Genomic DNA, 27,729 nt, shown 5'->3' with positions numbered 1-27,729 from the left:
GAGTGATGAGTGAGGAAAATGAGGGCATACACACACACACACACACACACAAACACACACACACACACACACACACACACACACACACACACACACACACACACACACACACACACACACACACACTCGTTTGATGGTCTGTGTGTTTGTGTGGTTCAGCGTTGCATGTGTGTGTGTGTGCATGACAGAAGGAGGTGTCCTGTCTTTCTGTAACAGGATGTGATAATTAACCTTTCTCCTGCTGTGGGAAGCTATTAAAGCTAAAGCTTTAACTGGGGTTTTATCACAAACAATACATTACACAACTCAAGTTGTTAAGAGTTGTAAACATACAGGGACATTGTGCATTGGACCAGTTCATGCAGTGGCCATCCTCTATATTTATCTATACATCTAACCAGCTATTAGTCAAGATGAAGCTTGTTTGAATTGCTATATATACTGGGGTAGTTTAATGTATAACATGTTTTCAAACTGTGATGCGGTAAAAGTACATGCATCTATACATCTGTATATGTTTGTTTTGGTGCCCAGGGTTGTACAATTACCTCATAACAGTACTTAGGTGCAATACTTGAGTAAATGTCCCTTTCTAAGTACATTTACTCAAGTACTGCAGTTAAGTACAAATTTGGGGTAATAGTATTTTACTTGATTCTTTTCTTTTCATTCCACTTTGTAATTCTACTCCATATATTTCAAAAGGAAATATTGTTCTTTTTTATCCACTATTATCTAACAACTTTAGTTACTAGTTCATTTACAAATTAAGATGAAGCTGAAATGATTAGGCAAGTAATGTTACAACAAAACCCCTTTTCATTTGGTGCTGAAAACACCCAAAAGGTGATATTATGGTTTTAGCTGATGGCTAATGTTAGCTGGCTTGCATACATACTAGTCAGCTACCAATACAAATCAAATCAAGAAAACGTAATAATGTGGGTTCAAAATAAACCCGTCAGATACACTTCAACCTTCCTGTTGTCTTCGGGTCAAATTTGACCCCTTTCCAAAACGTTTCTTTATCAGAAACTTCGGTTTCTAGGGTCCACCAGGAGATACTTTGGGAGGTGCTGCAGGAGTATGGGGTAAGGGGGTCCCTTCTCAGGGCCATCAAATCTCTGTGTGTCCGTGTTCTCGGCAGTAAGTCGGACTCGTTTCAGGTGAGGGTTGGTCTCCACCAGGGCTGCGCTTTGTCACAAATCCTGTTTGTAGTATTTCTGGACAGGACATCCCGGCAAAGTCTGGGTGGGAAGGGTTTGCAGTTTGGTGAGCTGGGGATCTCATTGCTGCTTTCTTTAGATGATGTGTTCCTGATGGCATCATTGGCCTGTGACCTTCAGCACTCATTGGATCGGTTCACAGCCGAGTGTGAAGCAGCTGGGATGAGGATCTCTAAATCTGCACCTCTAAATCTGAGGCCATGGTCCTCAGCAGGAAACCGATAGAGTGCCTTATTCAGGTAGGGAATGAGTCCTTACCCCAAGTGTAGGAGTATAAATGTCTTGGGGTCTTGTTCACGAGTGAAAGGACAATGGAGTGGGAGATTGGTTGGAGAATCAGCGCAGCGGGTGCGGTAGACATTCAATGTGTTGCACCGTTATGACAAAAAGAGAGCTAAGCCAGAAGACAAAGCTCTCGATCTGCCGGTCAGTTTTTGTTCCTACCCTCACCTATGGTAATGAAGGCTGGGTCATGACCGTAAGAACGAGATCCAGGGTACAAGCGGCTGAAATTGGTTTGGAGGTTGGCTGACGTCTCCCTTAGAGAAAGGGTAAGAAGCTCAGTCATTCTTGGGGAGCTCTTAGTAGAGCTTTCATCGAAAGAAGCCAGCTGAGGTGGTTTGAGCATCTGGTAAGGATGCCTTCTGGGCGCCTCCCTAGGGAGGTGTTCCGGGCACGTCCAGCTGGGAAGAGGCCTCGGGGAAGACCCAGGACTAGGTGGAGGATTATATCTCCAACCTCGGCTGGGAACGCCTCAGGATCCCCCAGTCGGAGTTGGTTAATGTGGCTCGGGAAAGGGAAGTTTGGGATCCCCTGCTGGAGCTACTACTGGATAAGAGGACGAAGATGGATGGATGGATGGATGGATGGATGGATAGTTAAAGATCTGAGTGAATCCCAACTCAAACAGGTTTACCTTGAAGGCTTAGTTGGGGGCTTAAAACACCACTGAGCCAGCACAGCAGCTGAGCAGACCGATAGTAAAGAGTGACTTGGCGAACGGCAGTCCGCTTGTTGCTCTCTCTAATATATCAAATATAAGCTGCTCAATTTATGCTACAAAACGTGCATGCAGGCTGAAATTCAACCGTGCAGTTTTGTTGGGATAAAGCTATGAGCAGAAGGAATATCTGCTAGCTGCTAGGCTAATGTTCAATGGCAAACACACAGAATATAGTACTCACACATTGCAGAGCTAGCAAACTGTGGCTTTTTTGTCGACAACGCATACATTGCCAACATAACTCACTGGAAATTCAAAATACTTCCACACACTTCAGTGATAGAGGAGGGGGGTCAAGTTCTGTCGATGGGTCTCCAGTATTTGCAGTTGCCATGCAATCTTTTAAATGGCTGTGGCATAGTTTTAGGAGGTTGACTGCCTCGCAGCACTTCAGCGACTGTGTTTTTTTTCTGCTTGACAAGCCGACCGGACTTGACATGGGGGAGTGGCAGTATGGACAATTCCATTTCTTAATTTGATATTCAAGATTCTGACCTAATTTTGATTGATTTAGATTTAAAATCGAAATTGTGACATCTTTACAAAAGACAGACACATACTGGACAAACAAATACAAAACACAGTAAATGATCTGAATGCATCTTTCCCCACTGCACCACCACTTACATAGATGCACATGCACAGAAAAAGAAACAAAAGTCATAAGTTTGCGCCAATATGGCAGATGGGCCAGCAGTAGAGAAACACATGACTCTGAGCCCCCGAGTGAGTCTCCAGTAGCAGTGGGCCAGCCAAACCTTAGCCACTAATGAGGCTCTAGACACAGTCCCAACAGGGCCCACTCCAAACACTGGCAACCAGACACACACAAGGAGGGAGACAGAGACTAGGATGTAGACGCATGCCCTCTCACTCTCATACACACACACACAAACACACACACACACACACACACACACATCAGAGAAATATTAAAATCTGACGCACAACCTTGGGCTTCAAACCAAACAAATACTAAAGGGGCACACCAACATGGCATGTGTTTGGTTAAAACCTTGTAGCTATAATTGTGGAGTTTTTTATGTTTTAAGTTCTTTGGAGGATTGGCATCCCTCTCTACTAGTCCTCAGTCCTGAGGTAGGTGTGGGTGATTTGGACACACTTGAGCAGTAATAACTATAGTATCCCAACATTTTCTCAATACTGATATGTGTATTTCATATTCAAATGTAGAGTAACACAATTAACAACCTTTTTGAGACAAATATTTCATTATTGTACTGTACTTACACTGTATTTATTTATGTCTGAACTGTTTTAATGTTGACATTGCACTACAATGGAATTTGTATGATCCGTTTGAAACAATCTTTTAACCTAATCTTACTTGTAACCAAATATCAATTACTTCTACTTAACATGTTATTTTTTTCTTATTTTAGCTATGTTACTTTATACACTTTCTTATTCTTATTTTATTTTGAATCTGACTGTAAGTAAATAATTACGTCTAAATAATTTCCCTCAGCAAGGATCAATAAAGTATTCTGATGAATCTGATATGTTAAGAGTTTTATGTAATCATATCAACTTTTAAATTGTTCTAATGGCAAATTTTTGTTTGTAGAAAAATTGGACCTCGTGATAGTTGGTCCAGACTTACAGGTAGTTGCTTTTAAGCCATCAATTCTTAGTGTTTCGGGTTCTGGGTGTCACCAAAGTCAGACATGTTTAAATGTGACCGAGTAGCCTAGGTGCTTAAGTTAGATGTTTTTAGTTATTCTGGCTGATAAGACTTATTTACCATCCTCAGCCAACCATTATTTTGCTGTGAAGTTAAATGACGTTGGACATTTTTTTCCGCTGAGTTGGGGGGGGGGGGAGGGTTCAACTCTAGGAGTTCCGGGACGCTCCAACTAAAAACGTTCTGAGATGTTAAGCAGTGCAAAAGCAGCAAGCAAAACGCTTCACGCTCATTGAAAACAATTACAAAAATTAGTTTTTGTTTTTCACTATATATCTTTTCACTTTCATGTCATGGGTTTGTGGGCCTTTAAAACTTTAATAGTATGTTATTAATATGTAACTCCATTTTTTCTCTAAAAATGAACCATAATAATATTATAACATTTAATATTATTAAGTCAACTACAATGATATGAAGAGACTTTGAAACAATAATCTTGAATTAAAGTTCTGCTGTATTTTAAGGGATCCATGAAGAAAATGATGCAAATTTGGGCTTGTTAAATGTTCAACCATTAAAACCATTTATAAACAAAAGAAATTTGGAAATGCAAGGTTTTCAACTGATATTAAAAAAGCACTGCATTTACACCACAAGATTGGTCCATTCTCACACTGATACACTGCAGTCAGATATTACAAACACAAGCTCCAGCCCAGTTGTATGGCACTGGAGCACAATAACTTTTCTTTTGAGAAGTAATGTGAGTCTGCTGATATCATTAAAGAGCACCCCAGTCTTAAAGTAATACATTTGAGATAAACTAAGACTGAAACCTATAATCCAAAAATAAACAACATGGCCTGGCTTTTAAAAAAAACTATAAGGCAGGTTTCTTTGTGGACAGATCCGGTTATGACTAACAGCTTGTGTCAGGCAGATTCAGTTGCAAGACAGCGGGGAGAAGGATTTACTGTATATTGTCACTATTTGTTTTTACGATACAGAATTACTACACAGCACGTATGCTATATCTTATTGATTAACTAATGGAAGGGTTCACATGTATCACACATGCTCTATAATCCCTTTAATAAGTCTCCTATTGGCTAATGATTCAGTTATGTGACTTTCTGATCATGGCTTTACCAGGGGAGTGCAGTGGGAGTGTTACCCAGAGTGTCTTATTGTTATCTTAACACATGTTATTGTGTTTCAGTGAGCAGGATCCTGAGCCAAATAGATTTTTAGAACGCAGATTGTTTCGTGATACACACACTGTGCCAACTGCTGATGGCTTGCTGTGTTTAATGGTTTGAAAATTACAGAAAGAAAGTACAAGAGAAGGAAAACACAAAATGAGACTCTCTTACCTTAAGAAGCACTTTGGCACATCAAACTGCAAAGAGAGAGGGGAGAGCCAGAGGAGAGAGGGATGAACAAGATGGAAAGAGAAGACAGAAGATTGAAATTAGATTACCATAGGGTGCAGTTGCAGAACAACAACTTTTCAAGACACAGGAGAATGTGAGAGGTAAAACAAGAGGTTTCTAAGTGCTAGAGTGGATTTCATTTCACAACCAGGCCTGTTTTTCTCTCCCTCTTCATCCATAGAAGTAGAATCACTGTATCACAGACTTTAAGCACTCGAAAATCAATCTCTTAAGGTATACCTTTGTTCCACAAACTATTAAATGATTACTATACCAAAACTATAATTCCCGAGTCATTCCTCCATCACAGATGTAGACTTCCCTATAATAAATTCAAACATTCTCTGATGGAACTATGTGAAATTACAGTAGGCACACAAAGAAAATGACCTATTGTGCCCAGCATGCAAATGACATGAGCTCAGTTTAGTCCAGCACATGTGGCTTTTGACAGCTTTGACTGGAAATGTGGAGTAGATACACGAGGAAGCAAAGTGAAGCAGTTTCTGCTGCACAGAATACCATTTGACAGTTACATCATTTGAAAAACAAATCATAAAAGAGGCTGCTCTTAAATCTGCTTTTGCGGGGGCAGTTTAAAAGAGAACTTGCAGAGTTTAAATAATCAAAAAGAAAAAAAACATATTCTAGAAATAGCCCTCATGGATTTGCTGAATGTTTGGAACCTGTGCAATATTTTTTCCTCTTCTCTATTCACTCTGCAGCTCCAGACTTTATCTGACCCCTGCAGAGCAGAGCCGGAAGTGGGAAAAAAATCCTGGTTTGTTGGATGTTGTCCTACTGTCTTTCGGTGCCAACCACTGACTTACTTTAGTTCACACTGCTATGCTCCCCTGACTGCAATACGTGCGGCCTTGGAAGGAAACAATGCAAACACCCTGAAGCTGCTACTATATTTCGTCAGGTGTGCTTGTTGGATGGTTGAATAGCTTCTGAAACCATGTCCACTCCAAACATGTTGATGTCAGATTAGAGAGATTTTGGTCACTTCCCAAAATCAACATTTAAACCCAATTCACGGCTCGATTGGCCAGCTGTACGAAAGGAGCCATGGTTTAAACTCTCTCTATCCCTTTTTTTCATTCTTTACACAACTATTTCTGTAACTTTTCATGAACAACCTTATGAATGTCTTCCAAGATAGATGGTCTAAATGTGTATGAATTTCAGGTCTCCCACGCCTTCCTGTATGGCCAACACACACACACTGATCCCTGTCTGCCTTCTTAACATAAATCCTAAAGTCACCAGCATTTTTTTTAAAGGTTGGTAAAAGAATCAAAGTGTTTTCTAATTTGCACATGCTACCTTAAATGCTGCCGGAAACATTGTAAAGGTTAAGCTCATATTGAAAAATAATACTCTGAATATCACCAAATAGAATCCAGGTACCATTTGATTTTGCTCTGCAGTGTATATAACTTGAATACTGTCAAAAGTGCAGTAGGTAAGACTTATAAAAATAACTTTCTGTCATATTTGTTGAAACTGACTCTTTGTTGAAGTAGAACTAGATAAAGCAGGTAATTAAAAAAAAAAAAATCGTGCTCGTCTGTCACCAATCGCCTGTAGTGCAATTTGCCAAAATCCCCAACTCACTGTTCAGATGCACCAATCAGGGCAAGAAGGGGAGTCTAACTGTGTGTCAATTGCTGCTCATGGACATGCATTCATTCACCCTTGTGGAGGGAGGAGCTTATGAGACCGTTTTGTGCATTAGCATAAAGTGGGGAGTGACTGAGAAGTTGTCGATGTTTAAATTTCTTGGCTAAATCTTGGATCTTCACAGTCCTAACTACAGCACCTTTAAATTGTATGTAAGACTTCTAAAACTGTAAATACAAGCTCATATTCAGCACATAGTGGTACGTTACAGTTCCAGGAGGTCGCTGAAGAGCAAACAAAGACTTATCTAATGATAAAGGAAGATGATGGAAATTGTCCCCACAATGTCACTATTTGGATACAGATGATTAGATTTGTGGCACAGCTATTTCTCAGAGATGGTAAAGGAACAAAAACAAACAGCATATGTAGTATACACATAGGGTTATAACAGATACAAGTGTTTAGATCTTGTTTTTTGTTTTTACATAATTGCAAAAGGCGTCAAGTGACACGCAAAAAGACCTTCCTACACCACTGTGTAACTGTGAATACAATAAATGCAGGTAGCATAATTTTTTCCTTAGATTACAGGTTCGGGTATGGCATGATATGGAAGCCATTCTCAAGTCTTGGTATTGGTATTTTTGCATTTTTCGACAGCAAAGAGAAGGAACAGCAGCAACTTTTTTTAACTTGTCAAAGACAATTTATTCTTAAGTATAAAGATACTTTGGTAAAACTAATTTGAAAAAAGGTGCTGACAGGAAACAGTGGTAGAATTATATAGTGTTAAAAAAAATCTCTTTTTTTTTTATTTGGCAGCCAAATGAGACAAGCTTACACATCTGTGTCACCACGATCTTTTGTTTAATTTTCTTATAAATACTGTTACGGACATGACATTGTGTATAAAGATTTGCCAAAGTAATTAGTCTTTAAAATTATCCTAAGGGCACATTAGAAATACACATACACTGTTATCTACAGTGTGTACATGTGTGGCTAACAGAAAATGGTAGATACAATCTGTAACAACAACTTGACACCATATCCATACACTCTAGACACAATCTGACACCCATGAATGCACAAAGACATTTAAACCTTAAACCCCCACACAGAACCCGCCCCCCCCCACACACACACACACAAGAACATTGTGCTGCATTCTGTTTCATTAGTGAGGAGCAGATAGATTACCCTCCCGAAGGAGACATTGACCAAGAGGCCATTGATCTACTGAGCTAAACCAATCTTTGTGTGTGTGTGTGTGTGTGTGTGTGTGTGTGTGTGTGTGTGTGTGTGTGTGTACGCATGTGGAAAGTAGCCTACTGATGGAGCCTTTAAGTTGTTAGATTAAGCAGAGTGAATCTAATCCAGTTGTGTTTAATGGAGAGCGAAAGAAACAGGCAGTTGACATATTCATTAGGTCCAATTACACTGTCCAATCACTTCCATCTCAATCACTCACTTACTAGAGAGAGAGAGAGAGAGAGAGAGAGAGAGAGAAAGAGAGAGAGAAAGAAAGAGAATCAGCAGTATGTGTCTTGGCAAACCACCACAAGAAAAAGATTGATAGTGCTTGAATGATAACTAACACACATATTACTGAATGACAACATGGTGCATTTGGAAGCATCTAATGTAATTTGATCTCATTCAACCCCATCAGAGTACTGAAGTGTAAATCAATCTGGCTACAACTGGAATTAGTCAATTACACAGCTTTATTGATGATTTAATAAAGATTGTTGGGCTCAGGTATTGTAATCATGACTTATGGTAATAAAACAATGACACAGCAATATTTCCTGTAACAAGCTTGTTGTAAACAGAAACAATCACAGACAAAAAAAGAAGAAAATGCTGTTAATGGTGACATATTATCTGTGTGTGTGTGTGTGTGTGCTTGAGTGTTTCCCATCTACATGAGTGGTACTTGTAATTAGCTCTCTAGCTTGTTCTCTTGCATTGCATGTGAAGGTAATTGGGAGTTTGAATATTCCCTCTCAATCTATGTCAATGTGATTGTGTGCGTGCGTTTTTAGTCTCTATTCTGGAGACTGGCCAAACCATTACTGTGTGCAGAAGTAAAGCATGGAAAACACACTCAATCTCATACACACTCAAGTGTTTGCAAGGGTATGTATTTGTTCAACTAGCATGAGAAGCTCATGTGGACATTACAAAGTCAGTCAGTTGTGTCATTAATTACTGTTTTACACCTGCTCCTCTCAGCTAATTAAACATGCTGACACACAAACATGCTGACGCTTGCATGCACAAGCATACACACACACACACACTTAACACGTTTGCGCATGAAGAAACATAATAAATCTATCACACTCAAGCTCACACAAAAACTTCCAGACAAGTTTTTTTACACCGACGTGCCAATAATAACTTCTCATTTTCACTTTGAGGAAGGTGAGATAGCACCGCTAAACACAGCATGTTTTTGGGGATCTCTCTCCCTCTCTTAGTCTCACATAGAAACATATCTCCATACACCTCCTTCTCCCTTTCTCACTCTGTCTTTCTCCCATCCTCACACTCCTACCTCTGTACATTGTATCGTCTATTCTCTGCCACACACACACACACACACACACAATCTCAGGGCCTTTAAACTGTCTCAGTGTGTGTGTGTGTGAGAAAGAGAGCAAGAGAGCGAGAGAGAGAGAGAGACAGTGTGTGTGTGTGTCTCCCACCAGCCTATTTTCTCAACAAAGGCCACAGCTGCTGTCTGTTTGTGGAATAAAAGATGACAGAGTCATAATATCAGGAGATTACCAGCTAACGAAACAATGATTTTGTCCAATTTAAATAGCGACATCAGTTGCATCACAAGCACTTTGTATGTCAACTGTGATATAATAATGTTTGCTACCAAATGAAAACTGTTTTCATCTGCACAGAGAGACTCCCTGAATCTGTCTGTCTCCTCCTCTTGTTCTCGCACTCCCAATCTCTCCCTCTCTCCCCCCACATATTTGCACTGTCTCTCTCGCCCTACCACTCTCACACTCTGGCACATACACAAGGAGCACGTAGAGCATATGGCTATTTCTCTCTTCTTTACAGAGTTGCTTTGAAGCTATGGCACTGTATCGATTGGCGCTCAGATGAGCTCGCTTCACCAGAGCCCTGCGATTATCTGTCGCTTTATTTCAAACAGAGCGCATGAGAGGGGGCTTACACACCCATCACTCACTCACACTCTCACAGTCAGTTATAAACTCATACATGAAGCGCACACAAACACGTGCGTTCACACACAAATGGGGATAATGAGATGAGCTTACATGCTGAATCCCAATACTTAAGGCAAGCTGCACTTCAGAACTGACAAGTGAGCGCTGAATGTTAAGAGAGTGAGGACATAGTAAGAGAAAGAGACTATTAAGTCTGGCAAAGTGATGAAACTTATAAGACATTTTTACCAGGGCTCTATTCTGATTCAAAAAAACAATCTGTTCTGCAATGGGCATTATGAACATCACTTTGACAAAATTAACTTTTAAATCTTTAAACTTGGAATGCAAAGTTGATGTACAAAACGTTAATCTCAGATTCAAGGTTAACAGCTGTTGGTCAACTTTTCTTTGAACAGTTTTGCTTTTGCAGACTCCAGGAGGGATTATACGCAACGGGGAACTTCTGCTTAATGCCCATAGGAGCAAGAAACAGAGTGAGCCAGGGTGACATGAAATGTTAATGGTCTGCCCAGAGCAGCAGAACTTCATAAAATACTTGATTTAAAAACTACCAGTCGCTTTCAGGAACAATGAACATTTTCAACACGCTGGACACACACACACACACACACACAATTTGATCAAAACTTGGGGCAACAACAGTTGAGTTGTTATTGTGAATAAAGATTTGTGTATAATTCATGTACTAAAGTAGACTGGGTAAACCCGGCCCACTCTGCAGGCGATTTGATTTGGCCCTGCAGCTCAGTCTGGAAACCTGCACGTTTAATTCTCCTGCTTCAGGTCGCAATTTTGCGGCAACCAATCACAAACTGGCTTATCTACCTGGTGTGCTATTGATGGGTTTAACACAATTGTGACAAAGTGGGTTTGCTCACCACTTGTCCTATACAGGTCATTAGTAAAGTAAACACACAGTCATGTTAGTTTCAGTTCCTTTTTATTGGGTTACAAGTTTAAACATGGTTTAAATTTTTCCCTGTATTAATACTTACAATTGTTTGTTCCTTTATTCAGTTCCACCATGCAGAACAATTGTTTGGGGAGGGGCTGGCCTAAGTATTTCCTGTTTAATAGGAATAGGGTGGTCATGGATGACATCACTGGGCCAAACCAAGTAGAGGGTTTTCTTGTGTTTAGGAATGTTAATTTTGGTTGTTTTTGGTTATAATATAAAAAATGTATGAATAACCCTGACTTGTTTTGTAGTCAGTAAGATAGGAGGGAACTGGTAACCAAGTTCCATAGGTTAAGAGATTGCTAGGTGTTAATGTTATGGAGGAAATCAACCTGCTTTAGGATGGGATGGACTGAAGCAGTGGGGCGGGAATTGACAACCCTACATAAATAGAAGGATTTGTGCACCGCGGGGGACAGGAAGAGGTGATTTTTTTTGAATCTGTAATTGTTTTAAGTTTTGAGTATTTAATTATCCATGTACTGCAGACCACTGGAAATAAATAATCAGCTCTGGAAACATACAATGTCTGAGTCTGCCTACCTACCACCATCCTAGCCACTCTGGCCAACCCACCACAACAATGAAGATAGAGAAGCGGCCAAGCAACTTCTTGTTTACATTCAACGTAGCGGCCACAAAATGCCACTATGCCCGTTGGTCAAGCCTTTTGTTGAGAGAAAATTCAGAGCAGGCTCAAATCTATTGAGCTTGGCTTGGTCTGGTGATAGCCAGACTAGTGCTAAAGACTATACACACACACACACACACACACACACACACACACACACACACACACACACACACACACACACACACACACACACACACACACACAAAGATGGTAACCAGCTGAATAAATACACAGGCACATTGTTACATGTTATTATTCATTTTATATAAAGTTAAAGGGACATTTAAGTGATTTACTATTGCACTTCTATACAACTGAAAGACTCACACAAGACAGATTGACAAGTGAGTCTACAATCATGCTAGCAGTTCTATGAGACTGTAAAATGCATTGTAAACAAAACTGTTACATATACACAAAAGTACAGGACAAATTATGACCAATTGATGCAAACTGAAAACTACAAATGTCAACCTGCTGGTGACCATAGAAAAAAAGTCAGGGGATCATCAATGTCATCAGGAGACATCATCCGTAGATATATAAAACAATTATTCTATATCTATGACATTATCTGGAAACAATGAATGTCTGTACCAGAAATGTGTGCCAATCATCTTGTAGTAGAAATATTTTGCTACAGAAGTGGAAACGTTGACCTAATGGCGATGCTAGAGGTGTAGAGAAGGAATCACTGAAGTCTTCCGGATTCATCCTCTGGGCAACATGAATGTCTGTAAAAATTGGCATGGCAATCTTTGGAACAGTTCAGATTCTTCAGCCTGGACCAAAGTCTGGAGCCATGACTTTTTGCATGATATCATACAAACCCGTTCATGCCTGCGTTGCGCAGGTGTTCGGGGGTGTGTACGTACCTACTCACCATGCAGTAAGAAGTAAGTAAGGGTACTCATGTGGACAATGATCTCAATATACTGGCCCATTTCTAGCACTGGTTTTGTCTGATGTAATGCTTGGAACATGGCTTATATCATTGAGCCTTGGATATTTGCCTGTGAACACATAATGGAGTGGGTTTTCTCACAGCTGTTTCTAACCAAATAAACTTTTCCATCTGTTAACTGTGTAATGTAACCTACATCTTTATGTAAAAAAGTAAGTAAGTACTGTATGTACCAGTGTGTGTACTTACAGTGTGCTACGTTTTAGGTGTGTGTGTGTGTGTGTGTGTGTGTGTGTGTATATGTGTGTGTGTGTGTGTGTGTGAAGGTCTAGAGAGGTTGAGAGAGGGATGGCTCGGTGAGTAAGTTAATTAGCTGAGGTGGGAGGTTTATGTGTATAAGTGCACCTATGAGAGCCTGAAAGAAATGAAAATGTGTGTGTGTGTGTGTGTGTGTGGGTAAGAGAGACACAGAGGGAGAGAGTGTGTATGCACATGTGAGGTGTGAATTTGTACACTCGTTAGGTCGGTATCCAACCATTGCAATCAGCGGTATTCCTGACTCAGCATCAATAATGACCCCATTAGTCACAAACCCCTACTGGTAAACACACAAACCTAAACATACACACACATACAGACTGACAGATGGACACTCCCCCTCATTAGGATAATGTGTGTGTGCATGTAATATTTAAAAAAATGACATGAAATCTACACAGACACATGTCAAGTAAGAACACATCACATCTTCCATTAACGAAAGCTGCTTAGACAGATCAGCAGTCTCCAAACCACTTCTAATGTAGGGGTGTTCCTGCAATGATTAAAATAAGTGTAATGAAATGTGTTATGAAATGCATATGTGTTATTTCAAAACTGACATTGCAGCTCAAATTGGTTGGTGAATTTTGGGAAGGTCAATGAGGATCAAAAAACGTATCTAAGATCAGGTTGTGAGAGAAAACATAATCTGCTCTTATTCACATTCAAAGTAAACCTAAACATTTTTTAAATAACCATGAATATACTGTAAATACTTAAAAAAAATACTTAAAAAAAAAATCTATATCAGTACATTATGCAAACAAATCCATCTGCAATTAAATATGTACAGATTTGGCTTTTGGTTTGATAATGTCTTTCAATATAAAATATGTTAATTATATGCATGCATAAAAGAAGGTTTTCACCTGACTTTCACACTGTGAGAAAAAATGAAAACAATAACTCAATAACAATGTTGTCCCCTACAGTGTACCTACAAGGACATGGATAATTATGTATGTATAAACAGCAATTTCAGAATTAAATCCAAGCTTTTTTGTGCTTAAATGATCTATGGCCATTAGCTTTTTTTATCGATTATGTGGAAAACTGGGGGAAAACGTCGTTAAAATACTTTGTTTTTCTGTCTGTTCTAATTTCAAAGGTAAGATATTTGGTGTTAGTGAAATTATACTATGGTCATTCATTTTTTTCAGACACACGCATGCACGTACACATGCAAGAACGCACTGATTTGATAGATAGGTCCGGCTAAAGAATGTATTGCTGACAGTGTAAAGGTCAAAGGTCATACAGTATGTCAACGGTTAAGGTCCAGTCAGCAAGAGTGCACCCAACAGGAGACCTCACCTCTGCTAGACTGCGCCTGCATGTGTGTCTGCTGTTAGTGTGTGTGTGTGCATGTGTGAGTGTGTGAGTGTGTGTGTGTGTGTGTAGACACAAAAAGGTTCCTTGTCCATATGCACAACCACACAATTTTTTCATATCATGTAAGGATGTGTTTGTCTCTCACAAAACTTGTGTTCTTGTTATGTGTGTGTGTGTGTGTGTGTGTGTGTGTGTGTGTGTGTGTGTGTGCGTGTGTGCGTGTGTGTGTGTGACCCTGACCTTGACATGCTGACAGGGAGAGCCTGTGGGCTAACAGAGGAGCACTGGACCCCTAGGTGTCAATCACAGATTCAGATTGACAGACGAGTTAGCTAGCACTGCTCTCACATTCACCCACACACTCTCCCTCTCAGGACTGCACTCTGTCACTCTCTCAGGCTGCCGTCTTTCACTCCCTCTTCCTGTATCTGTGTCTTCTCTGTCTCTGTACTCAGTTGCTTCCTCCCTCTGTTTTTTGTGACTGTCTCACAGCCCATGTCTGTACTTTCACATGCTGTTTGCAGTTAGTCAATTTCCCCGCCTTCACTCTCTCAACTCTGTCTGTCTCTCAGCCCGTTTCTCCTCTTTTTCTCTGACAGATGGGTGCCTCAAACCATCTCCTTTTCTGTTTTCTCTCGCATTTGTTTTCTGTTTTTTCCTCCACAGCACATAATGTGGCCATTCATGCGTGCACACACGTTTTCCATGTTTTTGTGTTGAACATTTTTGCGTTGGAAATGTGAGTGTTTTTGTTTTGCTGTCCATGGGAGAACAAATCTTATGAAGAGTTTTTATTTACCTGTGAAATACAGGCATGCTGTTTATTGCAATAGGGACACAGTACAATGAAATATGAAAACAGTTACGTTATACAGGTTAAAAGGTGGAATTTGTGATTCAAATCCAATGTTTTTTGTCAAATTCAGCAAATATCTCCTCATGGCAGGCCTGCTAGCTATTTGTTATGTGTTTGCGCTGAAAAAAACAACATCCTGTGTTCATACACAGCCGTGGCTCTGTCAATGGGAAACAAACACAGTGTCTCAGAACTAGCCACATGCTCATGCACGGGACAGCGGAAAGACCATGATTGTTGAAAGGGAAAGGTAGTGGGAGTGAAAAGGAAGCTAAATCAGGCACGTGCTAATACTACATGCTACATATCATTTTGGGGTAAATTCCTCATAACTCTGAGTGGCTAGACCTAAGTCCACCAATAAGTCTGAAATTTGAATACTGAGATACTCAGTTTTAGTATCAACTCTTCATTGCAAATGGTTAAATCGAATATTAATAATAATATTAATAATAATAATAGTCTGAACAATGCATTCATTGTTATTTACCATTGTTATACTCTATCTGGAAAAAAGTGGTCATTGTAAGCAGGAGTCTTCTGAAGATGAGCCATGTTTTAATGACATTAGGTGTCCAGAATGTACTGACATTGCTGCCAGCATCTTTGTCACTGAAAGACTTACATAGTGTGAACTTGACCACCAGTCACAGGGTGTACAAGTCTGACAATAAATTCATCCTGGTGTGATCAAAGAGTCACATTTGAATACTAAAAGTCACTTTGCAAAAGACAGTTGCAGACACACATCATCTGCATGTTTCTTATAGATAGATGAATTGGTGTTGTGGGGAATGCAGTGTTGGTCTGTAAATCTATAGTCTTGTGCTATGTGACGACATGCTAATCCAGCTGTTTTACTCAGAGGTGTCTAGACGAAGGAGCAAATTATTGCTGACCACTTTGCAGAGTTGTAAAATCCTTCCTAATAGGAGTACAGTATAAACTGCAGTGTCTTGTTGCATGATAAGGCTTCAATCTGGAGATGCTGGTTTGTATCTCATCTTCTCACCACTACCTGTAGCCTCACTCCCACACCTGTGCAGCCCCTTGTGTTGTTATGATGCAAGGCTATTTTTGTCCTAACAGGATGTGGAGCAGTTGCACTTTATGAGCAATTTCTCAGCAACAGCTAATATACTAGATGTTTGCACATTAATCTGTACATGAAAAACTGAAAGCATTTTATTGAATTAATGTGAAATTTGTATTATGACCAACTTGGATGTTCAATATTAATTTAATATGTGGTAGCCACAACATGTTTTTGGAACTATTTTAGTTTAGTTGACCATGTAACCATGGAACCAATGGAAACATTAATTAGTGTATGCCAAAGAGGAAGTGAATAACTACAGAAAATGACGTACAAGTGACATAATAGATGATTCAGTTTACTGTAGTTTGGTTCCATTAGGGTCAATTGATCAACATGCAATGCATCCTGCCACTGTGAATTATATTATAGTGACTAATAATAGTAGAATGACAGAAAAACAGTGATAAATGGATGGCCCTCACAAGCGCAGCAAAAGTAATGTGTGTGTATGTATGTGATGTAAATAAATGTTCTGTTGCAAAGACAGTCAGCCTGGTCTTTGAGGATGTACTGTATGTATGTGTTTCCTCTTGGGAGCCATTACAGAGTATGAATGGTCTCTTAGTGGGTTAAACACATTCACAGTGACCCTTCTGCCGCAACTTTAACCCCTCACAAAACCTTCAGCACTGAACCGCCGAGAAAGTCGGTTTTAAACAAGAATGTGAGATCAGCAAAATCTTGCATTTACAAAGGAAAACAAATTTATTTTAGGTCAGAGTGAATGCAAGTTTCACCTTGACCTGAGAGCATGAATTCACTTGTTCGGGTGAAAAACTGAGAGAGAAGAAGGAAAGCAAGAGACAAGGGAGACTGAGTTCTGTCTTAGTGTAGAGAAATTCTGCAAAACTACAATTAAAGGCACATAGTGTAGCCTCTCTTTGTAGTCTATACTCTTTAAAAATGTTACTTCTCATTCTAGGTTCCTCTGCATAATCTTCTCTTTCTTATTTCCTTCCCCTTTCTTTATCTCCATGTGCACTGCTCTGTCTTCCATCTGCTTCTCCCTCTCTTCCCTCCTTCATTGCTTTCCTTTCGTCTCGACACCTGACAGAGACAGGATCCAGCAGTAAATCACCTCAAGCTGTCATCCACCATTGTTCACACCGCAAAGCTGGAGTGAGAGAGTGACGGCGAGATGGATAAGGGAGCCACTGAGTTTTAGTTTGTTGAGGAGAAGAACAAAAGACATAGGATAACAAAAAGACAAACAGACCCAAAATGGCCCGAGACGCAGGCGGTGGTGAGGGGTGAAACAGACACTGATAGAGGTGCTAAAAGAGTGATGGAGGGGAAGAGACAGTGAGGGAGGGAGATAAAGACACAAGCTTTCATATAACACACACACACTTGCGCACTCAAACACACACACACACACACACACACACACACACACACACACACACACACACACACACACACACACACACACACACACACACACACACACACACACACACACACACAATAGCAGGATGAGCAACATGTTGAAGACCCCCCCTGGGCCAGAAGACATCCTTTCTGCCCCAGCAGAGTGGGACATGTTGAGCAAGATCTTCACCACTCAGCACTTGACGCCTAAACTTAAGTTCAGTGTGTGTGTACCTATATGTGTCAATGCATACAGATATGCATGTTTGAGTCAATGTAAACAATCTTTCACATTTGTGTGTTTGAAGCTTGTGTCTACACTTGCACACCCAGAATCTGTCCTTGTGCACAAGTCTACACCTGCATTCATTTGTCTGTATCTGTGTACTTGGGATTCTGTTTCCACGTGTGGGTGTCTGTGTGGGTGTGTGTTTGTGTATGTGTGACAGCAGGCAAGGCAGTGTGTCCATAGCCGGTGTTTTATGGCTGCTGAGGTCTGATTACATTGGTGCAACTAGAGGGGTGAGGAGACTGGTGGTTCTATCCATCTTCTATGTGGCTGACTGAACAGGCACACAGCGAACAGAGATGGCTCAGCCAGAGACACTTGGCCGGCCTCCCAGAGATCTCACAGGGATGCAGCCACATAATGGATTCACACAAGAAAATGCACCAAATCCGTACTTAATTTGCAAATTTCATGTCCGTCATTACATTTTTATTGAAGTTGAAAGTGTTGAACCCTGGTGAATGCAGAGTTGTGAAATAAAGGAGGTGCTGTTCACATGTCTACATCCATATATTATTACATTAAATTCGTGTTGAATTCTTTTCAAGAGTAAAATAATTATTGTGTCGAGCAATCCCCGAAAAGACTAATTGAAAATAATGTATTATTTGGTAATAATTCATTCATCTGTACTTGCCCGACTGTTTTAGTGAGCTGCCAGTATTTTCAGAATCTGATAAGTTCTGATTGTTCCCAAAGAACACAACCTGAATGTACTACTTAGTGAATTACATTTCACAAATCAGTTGTATGGACGAGTACGCAATATCTATCTAACAAGTAAAGAGCTCCCACTGAAACACACTGGTTAACTGTTCTGTTCTACATGTGTATACCTATAAAGCCTTCCCAACTGTGATTCTATTCTATATTTTGTGTCAAAGGCTATCATGGATATATCAGTATGATTGTTGGTATTGTATGCAACAACAAATTTCATTAAAAGTTTTTTCCGGGTTACATTTTATGTTTATTTAACCCTTGCTTTCTTTAGAGCGGCGACTAACAATTAAATAAATTATAAAATAATCTGACAATTTACTTAATTAATCAATTAATACTTTTGTCAATAAAAATGTCTTGTTTTATCCAACAACTATTCATACCCCAATACTAATTGAACTAACTAAGAATACAAGCAGTTAATCACATTGGAACCTGAACATTTCAGGTTTTTATTTTCTTAAACAAACACCATTATCAATTATCAAAATAGTTGTTGTGAACTATTTAGAGTATGGTGAAAGATGTAAAAGAGACAGCAAGAGGCAAGAGAAAGAGGTGGAGGGATGCACAGTGATGTATCGATGTGCCTTGCAGTCCAGAACAATGCATACAGCACAGGGTTACTCCCTGTGCAAGTGTGTGCCGTGTATGGAATTAAGGAGAACAATGTGGCGTAAAGCAATGAGGGAGTCTCAGGTGCCTTAAGCCCTTTCTGTTCACTTCCATTGTAACAGGAAAAAAATCACCCACAGCCGGTCACTACAGTACATGTTTGTGGTTCAGAGAGTGTGACACAGAGAAAGAGAAAAAAAAGAGAAAGACAGAATTAGGGAGTAAAAGGAGCAAAAGAGAGAAATGAAAGGAAGATGTGTGTGTGTGTGTGTGTGTGTGTGTGTGTTAATGTGTAAATGCATGTGTTCATGTGAGTGTGTTTGTGTGATTGATTGCATTTGAGTGTGTATATCTGATTTCATGTGAATCCTAAATGTGGATGAAAGGCTTTAGGTTTTTAATCAGGCCCATCTGAGTGCTGTATGGGGACTCTGAGAAGCTTTCATCTAGTTTCTCTTTCGCACACACACACACACACACAGACACACACGCACACACACCTCATGCCTTCTGTTCTAAATTTGCACCTAACATGAGAACAGCAGAATGGGGGAGGAGGCAAAGAGGAGAAAGGCAAGGTAAGAAAGGTAAGGGAGTGAAATTGAGAAAGAAAGAGACTAGAGAGGAAGAAGGCAGAGGACAGAATTATGGAGAGACAGTGGGTGGGGAAAAGGAGAAGGGTGGAGAGTAAGGGCACAGGAAACAAGCATAGGAAAGGTGAAAGAAGTGTAGATAGTAATGAGGAAGTGGCCAATCTACAAGAGGAACAGATGAGAAGAGAGGAGCCAAGTTTGATTTAGACAGCGGGCAAGAGAGATGGAGAGAGGGATGGAGAGAGTTAGACAGACAGGGAGAGAGAGTGGGAGGGAGAAGGACAGCGGTATATTAGTCAAGGTGTCCAGTCTATGTATTGCCTGCTGTGCAATACCACCCCTCTGATTTACTCTGCCGAGTGACTGATGAGAGGGAAGATGAGAAGGACGGATGCAGGGATGAGAGAGGAGGGAGGTCTCGCAACGAACGTTTAGGCCAAATTAACGGCACCTCATAAATTAGACTAACAGCCAATGTGGAGGGGCTGGAGCTGGCTGTGTGTGTGTGTGTGTGTGTGTGTGTGTGTGTGTGTGTGTGTGTGTGTGTGTGTGTGTGTGTGTGTGTGTGTGTCTGTGCGTGTGTGTGTGTGTTTCTATGTACACAAGTAAGTATGTGTTGTGCATGTATGTGAATGATGACATGTCAAGGAGGAACAATTTGAACCAGTGCAAACAGATTACTCTCTGATAAAGTAGGGACAAGCAACCGCTCACTCATTCAAACACAATCTTCCCTTGATTACCGCACATACTAAAGCGTTTTCTCCTGCATGATGCGCTCATAAACCAAAAACAGCAGGAAGATTGTACACATTGATGATACCCAAATTAAGTTGCCCACTCTTACCCTCACGAAGCATTCTCACTTTTCCATCCTTACATAAAACACAATAGATTTGGACACATGTGAATGCAGCCATGTCCAATAAAAATTTGTTTCAGATGCAAATAAATTATGTTTTTAAGGGTTTGTTTAGGTAGCTGATGTATGTCTGGGGTGTAATGGCTTGTTTGGAAAAAGTAACTTACTGAATGAATGCATTGATTTTAATATTATTTCATCATAACCACAATATTTCCCTCTTTAACCAACATAACATGTGGGACACATGTCATCTCTCTCACTCTTTCTTTCTCTCTCTCTCTCTCTCTCCCTCTCAACATTGAATTTAAACCAAACACAATTACATATCATCCATTTGGCAAAGCAATTTAAAGGGTGGGTTTGGTAGGAGACAGGGTTAATGTATGAGATGTTTCAGTTGACACAAGGCTCATACAAATTGTATTCCCTTTAAGATAACTCTATGTGTATGTTATCTGTTGCCGTTCAAGCTACACAAGTAGCATAAATCCTCTCCTGTGAACGTTATTTATGTAACTCCCTTTAAATTCCTAAGAAATGTTAACTCTGTCAGAAGTGTAGGCACTTGCCGATCGTTGTGTGATTACAGCAGGGCTTGACTGAGTGAGATACTAACACACACACACACACACACACACACACACACACACACACACACACACACACACACACACACCAATCTTGGCAGTGTAGAGTTGATTCTCAGAGTGATTAAAGTGGCGTGCCTCTGAGTGTGTCACCTGGGTGCTGCTGTATCTTAAATCAGGACAGTGGGGCTCAGATTGGGTATTGACTGGCCTGCAGAAGTCTCCATCCATCACATTGAAAAACGATAGCACAGAGGCCTCCCTGATGCACCCATATACCACTGATGTTACTCACTGCCTGAGGTGACGTAAGGTTAGGGTTATGACATGAACTGTTGTTTATGGTGCATGGTCAGCAGGCAGGGAGGCGTGACTCACAGGCAGATGTGGACTGACAGGCAATGTGTCCAGCGTCAAGAGTTGTGTAAATGCACGTTCGGAAGCAAACACAAAGGCAAGCACACCTGTGACAGACACAAGCTGACAGACACATATGCTCAGACAGCAGCACTTATCACAAGAGATAAGAGTTGTCTCTCTGTCCTGTTGTCTCTCACTCTCAATGATACACACACAGAGACAAGTGCACACATCCGCAGACTCGGTTTTGAGGGCTTGAGCAGCATCTTTTGACTGTGTGCCTAATGATAATAAATGAGCCATCGTAGGTTGGGTGGGAGGCACTAAGTCATCCCCTTCATTGACAGGAGGAAGACTGGGAACCCCAAGGTCACCCCACTGTCAGCATCACTCTCCCTAACGACTCCTCTCGCTCTCTTACATGCGTGTGTGCATACATACGCACACACAGACACAAAGTTAATAGTGATAAAAATTATTAAATTAAATGATTAAAAAGTGGCACAAAATGCTCCATGACATGTTCACACTGCACACCGATGCCTACACACGGACATGCACATACCAGAGAGCACCTGGCAAAACCTGCTTCAGGATACTGCCACTGGGTGAGATAAATAAATCAATGTAACTCTATTACTTCTGAACTTTTATCACAGAGAAAGGTTATGGTGAGGCTGCATGTTGAGTGGTTGCTGACCTCTTTGGAAATAAACCCTTGAAAAAAAGCAATGTCTACTACTTGTACTTCTACACGTATCACAGGTTTAACTAAAGAATATTTATCTCATTTTTTTTTTTGAAGTATTTTAAAAAGGGCATGAAAAGTTAAAACAATCCAGTATTTCATTATTAAAAAAAGAAAAGATAAGGGAAAGATCAAAAAGAGACCTAAAGTTGTATAGCACAAATGTTTTTGTTGTTTTTTCCCCCCATCTTGCTAATCATTTTGTAACACCTCATATTTACCCCCAGGTTAGAAACCAGCATTCACATTTTTTAGATAATTTCCAAGTTTCTCAAAAGAAGAGAACACTTACATGAACCCATAAACTTGCGAGGATTTGCTTGTTACGCAAAACATGATTTTTAATACATTAGCTACCCTGCATTTGTGCCGTCACCCTGCACCGTGTCCAGAATGTCCCCATCCAGCCTTTGCCTTTAGCAAAGAGCACCAGATCAAATCAGCTGAAGAAGACATGCATTGCATAACTGAAACATGACCCCTCCCGACCCTCCTGATTACCAACCCTCTCCCTAATGAGCTGCCATGCACCGTCATCTCTCAGATGCACAGATCTGATTTCGAAGGGGGGGCCAAGTTAATTCCTCCAGCCAAAAACACACGCTTAAGGAGTCCCATGCAGTGAATGTTCGTAATGCTGTTCAAAAAATGTAAGTTAATGGGAAAGAGGAGGCATCACGAGACACGTTAGAGAAAACAAACAGGAAGGTAGCGCCTTCACTTTCAACTGTGGGAATTCTTTACACACACACACACACACACACACACACACACAGCCACACACACACACACACACACATATATATAGATTACAAGTGTGCACATACATGCACAGGCACACTCACAAACACACATGCACAGGTTGCAAGTATAGACCGGAGCTGTATAAAGCTAATTTGCACCACATTGAAATGCATCTCAATTAAAGAGAAACACATCGAGGTGCCAAGGGAGGAGAGAAGAGAAAGATGTGAGAGAACGGGAGGGAGGAACGGGGTGTGAAACAGATAGTGTGTGAGAGTATGAGAGTAATAGAAAGGGGGAGGGGGTGTGAGCCCAACTGTATTTGGCATGGGAAGAAGGGAGGGAGAGAAAAAGAGAGAGGGAGAGAGAGAATGTTTTCATCTCCCTCTCTTGGAAAAACATCTCATTTTGGGATGAATCAGATTTAGAAAGGGTGTTAGGAGGTTGAGGCGCAGCTAAAATCCTAACTAACTTCAACCTCGTTATCACCAGCTCTTTGGTTTGGTGCCAGCACACTAGGGCTGTCCCTGCTAAAACTGTGTGTGTCTGTGGTGTGTGTCTGTACGTAGATATTTTAAGCCCAGGGCCATGGACTATACTGTATGACAGAATGGGTTGATACGTCCAAGACACAAAAAGGTTTTACCTAAGTGTGTGGGCAAGTGGGACTCAAGGCCTGCATCAATGTGTTTTTGGGTATTGGGTACGCTTTTTTTGTCATATTAGTCCATGTTAAAAAATAGATAATGCGCATAAGTACATTTGATTGAGAATGTGTCTGGTATGTGTGATTTAGTGCGTCTGCATCTGAGAGAACAAACAACAACCGGAGGAAAAAAAAAAAAAACACAATCTGTCACATGAAAAAATCAGGATTGGCTTTGTATGCCGCTACCATTTTGCACGGACTGTCATGTTCTTAAGACTGTGATGATGCTGCCAGCCCACCATCTCAATAACAACACTGAATACTAGTCCGTCCATTCTTTCTTACTGTCAAAATATACTTAACTTGTCCGCTTCTCGGAGAGCTCCTTAACTCGGTGTTTGTCTCTGTCCCAATTTAACTCACCCAGCTTTTAGAATGAAGAGCATTCTGGGAAAACAAGTCTATTTGATCTTATTCTGGTGTAAGATGTAGCGCCCTCCTTTTGACTGCAGCACTGTAACACCCTTATCACCATGATGTAATGCACCTACTTTTATCATCAGTATCAGTGATAGTCAGATGATCGGTATTATAAAGAGCCAGCGCAACACTGCCATCATCATCATTATCGTGACTGCCATCAGTGACCCCGTGTCAACACATCATCTGAGAATACTTCATCTCATTTTGACCAGACAAAAAACTGATAGTTGGGGTTGCCAAAGCTAAATGATCGGTTCATTGCATGATTGCCTGGCTATATCTACAATGAGTGTCAAACCATTACTGAAACATTTGTGTGAATCCTTGACCAAAGCTAAAGAGAATACAGGATGTAAACTGAGGAAGGATGACACAAACACTTACCGATTGAAAAACATTTCCTCTGATACATTACTACTAATATAGCTAGAAACATGAGATAATTTCTGACGATCAAATGTCTATTAGCTCACCCCACTAGCGGCGCATCATTTCTTCCTGCGCTTTCACTTGTAGCTTTTTTAGGCCACTGCAAAAAGTAATTGGAGACACAGTACAGCGGACCCTATAAAATGTTATTTCCTCTCATGTTACCTGAGTTATAAGCCAGCCTCATTTGCATTTCAGTTGGTGGTCTTGTCTGGTCAATCCTCTTAGCCTCCCCTTGTTTATCTTGCAGTCACGTAGCTAAGTTAAAACAAGCAGTAGCCATCTTTTATATAAATCTCATGCTGGTGACAAGCATGTCAAAGCCAGAAAAAACCTACTGTGTATCAGTAAATGCCCTGACAGCTAAATATATAAATATATAAGCTAAAAGAAAAACTGCTTACATGGGTTTTCCTCTCTTTCTCCAATACTTTGAGTTAGCATAATCTCTCTCTCTCTCTCTCTTTCTCTCTCTCTCACTGTGTCCCTCTTTTCTTTTTGCTCACTTATTCTTTCCTTGCATACACATGACTGAGCAGAGCTGGTTGACACACACACACACACACACACACATACACAGACACACATTCTTGTACATGTTTCACAATCACAGCCCCATACTGTACATTGCCAATAAAACACATCACAAACTATTCAAACAACCTCCACAGGCACTTTTTCGTGTCCTCTGTGTCTTTATGGCATCTCAATCTGCCCTTGATGACACCGCTTATGAGCCTTTAAGCGGCCCTCTGTTGTGCATGGGCTGACAGATCGAGTTGTCATTACGTTAAGTAGGGACTCTCTATTAGTGCAAATGGTGGCACATAACCAGATTATCGGCTGTGGACAGCAAGTGTGGCTATGTGGGAGGTGAGATGCTAACGGATGGTGTGTGGGAGAGCAATGTTTTATGTTGAAGGAAGAGTGATATCTCCATTATAGACAAGCTTAATTGATAAACAACAATAAAAAGCAGCAAATGGTCCCGTTGATTTCTGCCTGCAGCAGAGCCAGCAGCACCGTAGGATGTTGGGAGCAATGGCACTGACAATAGCATATCAAGTAGAGGTTTTAAAACAATATCAGGCAATGCCATCATAGTAGTGAAATAAAAGAGTAATACAATCCCTCTCATAAAAGAAAGGGAAGCAGCGTTTCCCCGAGGGATCCCCCAAATTCTTCTCACACTCCTCAATCCCTCCCCAATCATCTAACATCTCCCCACCTCCCTCACCCCGGACGGCTGTTTTCTACTCTTTTAACCCTCCGCGATAGGAATCACTGACTGATAATTGTCACAAATGGCCACGTTTCATTTTCAAGCATCTAGGCTAATAAGCGCGAACTTCGTTGCCATGGGGTACACATTTAAAAGAAGTAGTGAACGAGTTGCGATACTACGCTGTCTATTTCAGTTCTTGGCATGAGCAAACGATTCATGAATCACGCTGATATTTAAAAAGAAGACAAAAGTGCCCGGGTCTTTTAGACACGCCCGTTTAAAATCAGCAAAGAAAAAGATCGAGTAGGCTACTACTTTTAGACGTTTGCCCGGAAAATTGATTAAAAAAAAAATCAAGCAGCAATTTGGTCAAAGTGTGCTCACCAGAATATCCGGAAAAGAGCTCGGTGGACGGAGAATCCCGAGGAGTTTCCCCTGTCTTTCTTCACCCCAAGTTGGAGACAGCGATCAGACGCGCTCCCACAGTCCCGACTCAAACTGCAAAGAGAAAAGGTAAGACCACAATGACAGAAAGCACGTCAGCCCATAGACTCTTACATCCCAGGCGGCAATTGAGGTCAACCCCCCCTCCCCCCCACCACCCAAAAAGTACACCAATAATTTCACACGTTTAGCCCACTGATCCGAAACTGTAGCCTATACCTCTTTAACGAGCTGCGATGATAACCAGAGAGTGAAAGGAACCGAAAAAGGAGCGGGCAAGGTAGCGGCTGTCAGATCTCACTTCAAACTGATGCTGACGATGCGCACCGAGATAAGCTCAGGAGGAGAGAGAGAGAGAGAGAGAGAGAGAGAGAGAGAGAGAGAGAGAGAGAGAGAGGGGGGAGAGAGAGAAAATAACATAAGTAAAATATATACTGTATATAAATTAATCAGTTCCAATCTTCTCTTAGCAAATAAGTCCTATTAAGATGTCTTAGAATTTAATTTATTTTATCATTGTTTCTTGTTTTGTTTCCCCCTTCATGTTGCTTAATAACGTTTGTTTTCATATTTGTGTTTCATATTGGCCATACAAGTAGATGTATAACTGTTCGTATTTTGTCCCAATATTTGGACACATTTCATGTTGAAGCTTTGACTAACAACATTGTTATTGAAACTTTCAAGCCAATGAAGCCCCTTTGAATTCAAATGAGAGAGAGAGGGAGAGGGAGAGGGAGAGAGAGAGAGAGAGAGAGAGAGAGAGAGAGAGAGAGGTGCAGTGTGAGAGAGTGGAACTTTAATTGAAAAATCCTCCACTTATTTCCGCCACATGTTTATTGAGCCTGGGTATAGTTTACACCCATAATTCACTAACAGAATTGATTATGGGACAAGATGCGTCAACATCTGTGGCTCACCACCTCGGCTACACCATTTCCATGGGAATATATATATATATAGAGAGAGACGAGAGAGAAAACATAAAGGAAAGCCAGCAACATGGTACTATAGCCATATGTCAATAGTATATCAGATTATACATTTACCAAATTACCCATACAAGGCTTTCCTACAGTGATAACAGTCCTTTATGTAACAACTGGATTTCTAAAAACGCCTCGTTTGAGAACTAGCACTGTAGTCTACATCATGGTATAACATACTGTCTGACATTTTCAGGAAAAAGAACATGACAACATGGAGAGCAGAAAATAAAATGTCCAAATCACACATATGAAACTTTCCTTTCTTCACATTAGAGAGAGTTAAAAAAAAAAAAAATACAAATACGTACATCTAATATTTCATTTTCAAACCAATTCTTTTTTGGTGTGAGG

General features: G+C 40.6%; 1 protein-coding gene across 30 annotated transcripts in view; it reads right to left on the bottom strand.

Moving 5' to 3' along the window:
• The window catches only part of ptprdb (protein tyrosine phosphatase receptor type Db), a 141,481-nt gene extending 114,763 nt beyond the window's left edge, over positions 1 to 26,718 (bottom strand). For 20 of the 30 annotated variants that reach the window (XM_034887132.1, XM_034887184.1, XM_034887219.1 and 17 more), the window contains exons 1-3: positions 26,609 to 26,715; positions 26,330 to 26,443; positions 5,251 to 5,276 (exon numbers count right to left, since the gene is read on the bottom strand). The gene's annotated coding sequence lies outside the window, so the exon portion shown is untranslated. Of the gene's footprint in view, positions 1 to 5,250; positions 5,277 to 26,329; positions 26,444 to 26,608 lie in introns of all 30 variants that reach the window. The other 10 variants (XM_034887305.1, XM_034887313.1, XM_034887353.1 and 7 more) reach the window with 4 other exon arrangements.
• Between the last annotated feature and the right edge of the window lie 1,011 nt (positions 26,719 to 27,729).

This window comes from Etheostoma cragini, chromosome 2 (assembly GCF_013103735.1).
Source record: "Etheostoma cragini isolate CJK2018 chromosome 2, CSU_Ecrag_1.0, whole genome shotgun sequence".
Lineage (NCBI taxonomy): Eukaryota > Metazoa > Chordata > Actinopteri > Perciformes > Percidae > Etheostoma > Etheostoma cragini.
This window is presented reverse-complemented; position numbering and strand designations above follow the sequence as displayed.